We start from the raw sequence: 9,871 nt of genomic DNA, 5'->3' as shown, positions 1-9,871 counted from the left end.
ACGCCAACGTTGAAAGTTGCAGCTAGCTCCGTTGTAGATTGAGTATCGTTAGCCTCCACTATCGCCCTTAATTCACCGTTGTTGAGTTTAGCTTTCAGACGACTACCGAATTCGTTTTATAGATGGAACCTCTTGGAACCTCTTTGTCTGGGGAGGGACTTCGGTTCCCTCTGTATTTTGAACCGTATGTTCCATGGGGAGTGCTCTGAGGAATTGTTCGAGATGATACCGTCATCTCGTTTTTACCATCGCACCGCCCGCCCCCGGAGTAGAGTTCATCCATACTACCTGGAACCACTGCGGTCATCCACAGTGCGTTTCCAGAGGTCTTTTTTGCCACGTACCATCCGGCTATGGAATGAGCTCCCCTCCACGGTGTTTCCCGTGCGCTATGACATGTCCTTCTTCTAACGAGGCTTGGGAGAGTATTAAGCGGTAGACAGCGGCTCCGCTCTGCCCCTGGCATTGCTGAAGTCCATGGGCGACGACCATGCGACTCACCATCAGGTGGGTCGTGTGCTCGTTCACCTACAAGGGAAAAAAAACATATTTCCATGTCGGATGCGTTCAAAACAATACCGAGTCGTGCGTTTGTTTGTAATGTTCACCACGCTTAATGTTGCCAACCGTTTCGAAGCTCGACTTCCATAATTACTTGGATTTTTATAGTGTCCATGTTCATGAAAAATATATAAAGTAGTGAAAAAAAAACCACTAATCAATTAACAAACGAATAAATTCGCAAAGAGAATTCCATGTTTTTTTTAAATAAAATTCATTATAACAAAGAATTTATTGCCACCCATACATGAACTATGTTTGGAGTGTCCAGTATTGTAAAATAGCGACTTCATTAGTAAATAAATATCTACTATATCATTACCTGTAAGGTAGCCCATTGGGTTACGTTTTCTATCCGAAAACTTGGACACTGAAACACTGACAACAAGCAACAATTGTCATGTAATTTTATTTTATCTAAGGCTCTCAATAATAAGCTGTCAGCTACGAGATGGGCATCTTATTTTTTTTTATTGTTAAATCTTCCTTCCTCACAAACCCAAAATATAAGCAAGAAACCGTCCGCTACACTGACGGACGCACACTGCGTAATCTAAATCGGCGAATTAGATTATTGTGAACACTACAAATTCCATAGATTCTTTAATTTCAAAACACAATAAAATAAACACGTGTTATAATAGAAAGATATATAAAAAAAGTGGAAAAATCAAATGTTTTCATAAACGCTTTTAGAAGTTCAAAAACCTATTTGTTGTGATATAAACTTGATACGATCATCTAGATTAGAAAATGTACACATAGTTTGTTCACCCAAAGTGTCTGTAAATCAAGCCGGTGACAGCTTTGAGTCGGTGCCAAAAGCGCTTCTAAGCTTTCAGTTATTAGATGACCGGAAGCTCTACGGTAATGATCTGGAATGAAATTAATTATGTTATTGTGATGTTGTGATGTTCAAAATGTACTTGGTATACATCAAATCAACTATATATTTTTGCCCGTGTAGGCAGATGAGCATGCGGCCCACCTGATGGTGAGTGGTTACCGTCGCCCATGGATTTCACAAACACCGTGGAGGAGAGCTCATTCCAAAACCGGATGGTACGTGGCAGAAAAGATCTCTGGAAACGCAATGTAGATGAACGCAGCGTCTTCAGGTAATATGGACAAAGATATGACTAATTTAACTTATTTAATTTAATATGTATTGACTGAGACATAGTAAAACGCTACATTGTTTAAATATGATATGAACGACACATTTACCAAAAAAATACTGAAATATTGCAAAATTTCCTCGAGAAACTTTTTGATATTATTTCTCTAAGAACATATGGCCGAAAGAGAGTGGTCGCTATCGGTGATGGACATTAGCAATGTCAGGGACACAGTAACGCCGCTGTCCACCACTCGGAACACAAGCCATTTCAAATCTTGTTTGAATAAGGATATATAGTCCCAAGAAAGCTCAGTCGGTAAACGCGGTCGGTAAACGCGGCCTTTGCCCCGGATAAAAATAAGCTTACACCTGACTAAAAATTCGTAAAAAGAACCTATTTGTCAAGAAACGTCGGCAAAGAGGTACTCAGAGCTTAACAGTCGATTTAAGCTTCCGTTGTACAATGTTGCTCAAATAAAAAGCCCTAGTTTATTAAAAAGCGTAATAAACCCGAATTTTCTTTGCCGAGTTTATGAGGAATCCTCCGGTAGGGCGCGCCTTTTGTGCGTAATCTAGGATTAGTATTCGATAGAGGTAATCCGGGGATATCACCGAGACAGCTCGACCCAGGTTGGTCTCCAGGGAGAGCGTTCCTTTATGAGCTCACAAAAGCTGGATTAGGACGTTTTCAAAGGGAATTCGCTAACATACCGGTGTGTACAGCTTCTCAGATATATATACCTTGTTAACTAGATAGTATTTCTGTATGAATTTAGATCAAGAAATTCAATCTTATAGTTGTAATTAGCTTTTTTTTTTATTGCTTAGATGGGTGGACGAGCTCACAGCCCACCTGATGTTAAGTGGTTACTGGAGCCCATAGACATCTACAACGTAAATGCGCCACCCACCTTGAGATGTAAATTGTAAGGTCTCAGTATAGTTACAACGGCTGCCCCACCCTTCAAACCGAAACGCATTACTGCTTCACGGCAGAAAAAGGCAGGGCGGTGGTACCTACCCGCGCGGACTCACAACAGGTCCTACCACCAGTAATTACGCAAATTATAATTTTGCGGGTTTCACTTTTATTACACGATGTTATTCCTTCACCGTGGAAGTCAATCGTGAACATTTGTTGAGTACGTATTTCATTAGAAAAATTGGTATCCGCCTGTGGGATTCGGACACCGGTGCATCGCTTCAACACGAATGCACCGAACGTCTTATCTTTTAGGCCACGACGACTTCGTCCGCGTGGAATAGTTACTTCGGCATAACGCTAAATTTTACCCCTACCTCATTTACATAGAAAGTGAAGATATTTTTGAATTATAGAATGTTAAGGAGCTATTTAAACCCCTATTTTGAAACATTCTTTATTGGTGCTCCACTTGTATTGGTCTTAGCGTGATGTTATATAACCTATAGCCTTCCTTAATAAATGGGCTATCTAACACTGAAAGAATTTTTCATATCGGACCAGTAGTTCCTGAGATTAACGCGTTCAAACAAACAAACTCTTCAGCTTTATAATATTAGTATATAGATTACCCGCGATCTGTGAAAAGTGATGTCGATCGTAATGATTACTATATTATAGTCGATGGTAATACTACAGTTGCCTTTAACTCTGTGAGAAGTCATGGTACACATTTTTTTCAAGAAAAATATAACAAATCCAAATACATGCTTATTTTCACTCACGCGATATATTCATTAAAGATCTGACGTGATACCAATGAGCGATGAGCCCTTTTACGGCCGTTTTCAATAACCTATCTATCCCTAGTTACGGTTACTAAAGATAGACAAATCTATATTTTTGTCCTTACTTACGTTCCAATAACCTATCGACGGGCAGCAGTTCCTATCGGATTTATCTATCCATCGTCGGGAGGACGGATAGCCTGCTAAAGATAGAACGCTCATACAAATCGTGCTTACTTCCGTTTCAATATGAGTTTTAAGTAACTCTCCGGTAGGCGGCGCTATCTCTAGTAAGGGCATTCGCTATCTGTCAAAATCGGCCGGTTACATGTTTATCTTTCGAAAGTAAATCGCTATAATTTAATAATTGTTTCTCTTCATATTGGCATATTGTAGCAGTGATGATAGTGATATGGAATTATTTCAAATGATAATGGATTGTGATGCAGATAGTGATAGTGAGGCCGATATCATATGGTTAGGAAAATAAAGATCGTCTGAATTACATGGCGAAGATCAATAATTACGAATTTGACTATAGATTTCTGAGCAAAGGTGTTGTGAATGAATTGACTAATTTAATGAGACCATATTTGAATGTAACGTCAAAAAGGTAAGATAAATTTTAACCATAAAAGTACTCGTTATTACAACTTATATTTTTAAAGCAATAGCAAAATTATACCTAATTTTTGTTGTGTTACAAAATCACACTCGACAGGAATTCTATAATACTGCTGGATTCCCATGGTGCCCTAAATGACATTCATATACTAATACAATAACCTGGTAGGCTATTTACCTTCATTCTTATTACACACTGATACCTCTACATTTTATATTTGTGTTACAGGTTCAAATATAGGAGAGGAATTTAGCAATAGAAAAAGTGTATTTCGAATGTGTAATTTGTGTGCAATGCATCATTGATGTTTCAAAATGTTGTTGCTTGATGGCCTGGGTCTACTCATGATACAACTATAATTAACCATTCTGATTGAAAAGGTATTTCTTATTTATATTACCTTATTTATATTATTATTATTATATACTAGCTGACCCGGCAGACTTCGTAGTGCCTCAATCGATAAATAAAAGACCTAAACTTTTGTTTAAGATAAACTTAAAACAAACAAAAGGAATCCATCCGACGGGGGACACATCAAAGGAAAAACAAAATTGTTATTTTTATTTAATTCCGAATATTTTTATATTTATCTAACCTTTTAAACCTTCTCTGGACTTCAACGTTTTTATGTTATGTCGTGACGACGGAAAACGGGTTTCATTTTTATATATATAGATTATTATAATATTTTTATTTATTTATATTATATATTTAGGTGTTTATATGAATTTAATATGACACTATTATAATAAATTATCTACATATCAAGAGAACATTGATAACAAGGTGGACTTGAAAATTGCTATTTGCTTGCCGATAGAGGCTATCCCCAAAACCCTATCTTTTAACGTGATTAATTAACCCACATACTCAATCGGAACGATTTAAAATGAATCACATATTCAAACAAGGAATACTATAGAGAGGTAATCTTTTTTTTTAGTTAAGAGTTTGTTATACTGTATTGTAAAATAATGTAAGCGAATAATGTATAATTTTCAGATGCATTGGTGTTTGTAAAAGAAGACTCCCTGTATATCATTGAAAAGTAGATTAAAACTAGAAAATATGCAAGCTGTTATTATAGCTGCCATGCTGCATAATATCGTCAGAAGTATGAATTTAGAAGAATTAGAATCAGAAATTTCAGTCGCAGATACACTACAGGAAAATAATATAATTGTTCGTAACAATTTTTCAAAACTTACATCTGAAATACAACTATGTACTTATAAATAATTGCTTCCAAAGATAATTTATAAAATAAACTCCAAAGATAATTTTACAATTTTTTATTTTCCAAAATGATAATTACATGGTAGTTAGTACATGCAAGATATTTAATTTAGAATTTGTACATATACTTAAAAAACTATCTAACATAAAATTATTATTGCCTACTTAATTTATGAAATTTAATATTCCTTTTAAGTAATTTTTTATTTTTTAAACTAGCATTATCTAAATCTAACTTAACTTTTGCTACAACAATCTCCTTTTATTTATTTTCCAAGTCAAGTCTCTTTTTTGCTATTAGATATTCTGCTAATGCATTGTCCCTATGCTAGCCTTGCATTTCTTTTCTTCCATCTTGTTTCCGCTTGGCTGTATAAGTGTTAAAAATATTATATGTGACCTACAACAATGTGCATGCTTTATCCAAAATTTCATCTGCAATCCTTACCACCTCCAGCCTGTAACAAAGAGCATAATTATTTCAAATACTACGGCAACCTGAAGAAAAAATCATGTTTATCAATGTGTTATTAGAGACAAACAATCAACTAATTATACTAACCTTACTAAGGTTGTTTCTTATGTTGCCGTAGCGTTCTTTAAGTTTTCCCATTTTAGTCGAAGCTGCGATGGAGTTCGTCGGAAACGACGAATCGACGAATCAAAATCATTTACAAGGGTTTGCCAAGCCTGCTCCTTCAATTTATTGTTTGTGGCATTTGTTGCCTTATTATTGAAATGTTTTTTCGCCGCCACAAGTTCTGCTAGAATCATCGTCTCATCTTTTGTCATGGGTGCTGCCTTTCTTGACTGAAAAAGATATATTTTCTAAACTTGAACTCAAAGTTTTCAAAGTAAAATTATTATTATCAATGTAGTTCATAGATACTTACAGAATTCATTTTATTTCACTGTAGCTCTTTAATTATAAACACACTTAGAATTATAAACGAAAGTTTTAAAGCGTTTTGGAGGTAAGTCATCATCTAATATAATAGGTAAACAATAGAAAAACAAACAAAAGAAACTGATCACTGCTTATTGGCAAACGGACTGTCAAAACGTTTCGTTTCATAATTTCGACTAGGATAAAAATAGCAATACGTCCAATTTAAAAAAATCTACATATGTTTTTATTACTTTTTGTTATAAACAAATGTGTTTATGATAGTCTACGATATGCTGGTTAAATTATAGATATAATTTAGAATAAAATAAAATAAGTCTTGATCCTGATGTTGTTTCGTATTTGTAGTAGAACGAAACGTATCAAGAGGCTCGGATAAATCGGAGGGAAGAAGCTATCTACTGTTGGTTAAAGAGAGATAGCACTTATCCGTGATTGTGAAACGCAAACTAAGGATAGATACGCTCTTGCTGATATTCGGAGATAGCTATCTATCCGAAAACTCAGATACGTTATTGAAAACGGCCGTTAGACAACAACCGGCCGCCTGGCTTACGTCAATCATTGAACGTGTGTAAAAGAGTTTTTGGCCGACGTAACAGCTCTTTCATCTTTCCCGTGTCATTTAAACTTATTTTCCATTTTTTAAACAACTCCTGTCATTTACTTTGTCAAACAAAACTGTACCTTGCATTATAAATTTTAAATTCTAAAGCTTAATATCAGTGTAACAAGACATTTGTGACAGGAATTCTGTCGGCCCATATAAAATAAAATCACTTTTTTGTATCTGAAGTCAAAGGTCTGGTAATTTGGCAAATTGAAATTAAAATTTAAAAATGTGATCTGGCTACAAAAGTAAATACACGTGTATCGTGAAGTAAGCAAACCACACTGTGAATTCACCTGCCCTCTTGAGTCTACTTGAGACTGCCAAGGGCCTAAGGACTCTTTAAACTTGTTTGAACAAAGACATTATTTTTTACTGGTGGTAAGACCTCTTGTGAGTCCGCACGGTTAGGTACCACCACCCTGCCTATTTCTACCGTGAAGCAGTAATGCGTTTCGGTTTGAAGGGTGGGGCAGCCGTTGTAACTATACTGAGAACTTAGAACTTATATCTCGAGGTGGATGGCGCATTTACGTTGTAGATGTCTATGGGCTCCAGTAACCACTTAACACCAGGTGGGCTCGTCCAATCATCTAGGCAATAAAAAAAAAGGATCGTGACTCCGTTGTCAGTTGCCTGGTGTAGTGCAGCGCTAAGTGATCTATTGGTTTGCTCGGAGATCTGGTCGGACCAACGTTTGGGGCTCCGGCCTCTAGGACGTTTTCCTTCTACTTTTAAAGGCCTCATAAATATTTTATTGCGAGCGTTATCTACAGATTGACATGTTAATAATGAACACGGCCTTCAAAATGCAACCCCCGACTATTAGTCAAGTAGGATCTCCTGAAACATTACAGCGCCGCACTGACATTGACGTATACAGTTTGTAATCCCCTAAAATTAATATTGCCGCTCTGATTCCCGGCCTGATGAATTAGATACATTAACTTATCGTAAATTATCATCTTACGCGTCTATAATTTGGTTTTCTTTTTAGTAACTGAAATTATAAGATCTGAAATTTATAATATCGTATTGATGCTATAATTGTTATAATGTTTAAGTGAATGTTGACTGTTATAACTTTTTAGTGACAATGTATTTATGGAGTTATTGAATAAAAATGTCATTAACTGTTGTAATTGTTGTAGTTTTTTTTTTTTTTTATTGCTTAGATGTGTGGACGAGCTCACAGCCCACCTGGTGTTAAGTGGTTACTGGAGCCCATAGACATCTACAACGTAAATGCGCCACACACCTTGAGATATAGTTCTATGGTCTCAGTATAGTCACAACGGCTGCCCCACCCTTCAAACCGAAACGCATTACTGCTTCACGGCAGAAATAGGCGGGGCGGTGGTACCTACCCGTGCGGACTCACAAGAGGTTCTACCACCAGTAATTACGCAAATTATAATTTTGCGGGTTTGATTTTTATTGCACGGTGTTATTCCTTCATCGTGGAAGTCAATCGTGAACATTTGTTGAGTACGTATTTCATTAGAAAAATTGGTACCCGCCTGCGGGATTCGAACACCGGTGCATCGCTACATACGAATGCACCGGACGTCTTATCCTTTAGGCCACGACGACTTCAAAAGTTATTATAATAACACGATAATAACACCGTATCATCGAAGTGGTAGACTGATAAGTCAGGTATGGGAAAAGGGAACTCTAAGGTGCCCTATTAGTGAACTCATCTCGTTTGGGCTCAACTTATTTTTTATTGTCCCTGTAGGCAGACGAACATACGGCGCACCTGATGGTGAGTGGCTATCGTCACTCATCGACATCAGCAATGCCAGGGGCAGATCCAAGGCGCTGTCTACCGACCAAGCCGCTGCGTACTGATAATAAGCTCTGGCACCGGTAATTATCACAATTAGATAGATTATAGATATATTAATTTTTATTATACGACAGACTTTATCGTAAATACTTTCAAAAAGACAGCTGGATGTCTCCTCCTACCGTCTCTTTTCCTACCTATGTTGATAGCCTTGAGGGGCTATTCCAGCTACGCTCGGACAGGAAGGTGCGCTCTCGGGGCTCAAACCGGCAGTTTTGCTAACACTAGCAAGAGCAATGCTTCACAGAATCTACCACCGGATCGGAAATGCGACCCACTGAGAAGATGCGGCAAGAAACTCAGTGGGCTGTGTCTATCTATGGGTTAGTTCACTCGTGGACCTCTTTGTCGTAATCGACGAGTTCGATCGCGTCACTATACGAGCTACTACACTATACGAGCGGTATAAACAGCTAGGTCCTGACAAATGTCACAATGACGACGACAACCCTGACACCAAGTCTAAACTCTAAGTAAACGAGAAGTAAGTACATCTTGTGGGCTACTTTTGGGCCACAATATTTTGCTATGTCCTCGCTGCAGTTTGTCGATGTTCTGTCTGAATATTTTTTACCGAACGTGAAGTAACGGGTCACCTTCACCTCTAGACAAAGGAGCATTAGTCGAAAATTACTTTATTAATAACTATGAGTTAATCTGGACTAATTACTTTAGTCGGATCGGCGACCGAGTGCAGCTAACAACAGCCGATCAAATCAGATGTGACATCGAGCTTGCTGTGAAAACACTTTAGATTAAGATAAAGAATTGTTGACTGGTAATTACGGTCCGAGGACCACAAAACAAGACTACGGTAAAATGAGTAAGTTCTGCATGAAATTCGACCTATCTCTTTCATGTATCTCTTTTTTTAGAAGTAATTTCGTCATCTCTTTTTACCAATGTTATCAGAGAAAAAGAAACCTTACAAGAACTGCTTGAATATTTCATCGATATACACTCTAAAATGAACATTAACATTCTTTAAATAAAACATAAAATTAGTCCTTGATGGCACGGCTGGATTGTCACCCCACTACTGTAAATGTCCTTGAACGGCTTCTCAGGAGCCAGTGGTCTAGAGATCTTCTATGGCGACACAGCAATATATGAGAGCTCTTAGGTTGTACAGTTTTAGTAGTTCCAAAAATATCTCATCACCTATAGTGGAGAAGTTTCTACTATCTCCAATAACGGCTATATATTATATTACTATAATTTAAAACATTGCATCAACAACAAAGTAA

General features: G+C 37.1%; 2 long non-coding RNA genes across 3 annotated transcripts; one reads left to right on the top strand and one right to left on the bottom strand.

Moving 5' to 3' along the window:
* Positions 1-3,446: 3,446 nt before the first annotated feature.
* Positions 3,447-5,299, top strand: LOC149503232 (uncharacterized). The gene is made up of 2 exons (XR_016325523.1): positions 3,447-4,396; positions 5,022-5,299. It is a non-coding gene; the product is annotated as an uncharacterized LOC149503232 (long non-coding RNA).
* LOC149503231 (uncharacterized) lies at positions 5,297-6,706 on the bottom strand. Of its 2 annotated transcripts, XR_016325522.1 has the most exons (3): positions 6,149-6,706; positions 5,818-6,065; positions 5,297-5,713 (listed from the first exon to the last, which is right to left on the bottom strand). It is a non-coding gene; the product is annotated as an uncharacterized LOC149503231 (long non-coding RNA). The 2 variants fall into 2 exon arrangements; XR_016325518.1 differs by having other exon boundaries at positions 5,818-6,706.
* Between the last annotated feature and the right edge of the window lie 3,165 nt (positions 6,707-9,871).

The sequence above is a fragment of the Bombyx mandarina genome, chromosome 03 (assembly GCF_030267445.1).
Source record: "Bombyx mandarina strain Sakado chromosome 03, ASM3026744v2".
Lineage (NCBI taxonomy): Eukaryota > Metazoa > Arthropoda > Insecta > Lepidoptera > Bombycidae > Bombyx > Bombyx mandarina.
The sequence above is the reverse complement of the archived record's forward strand: the minus strand, read 5'-3'. Positions and strand labels throughout refer to the sequence as shown.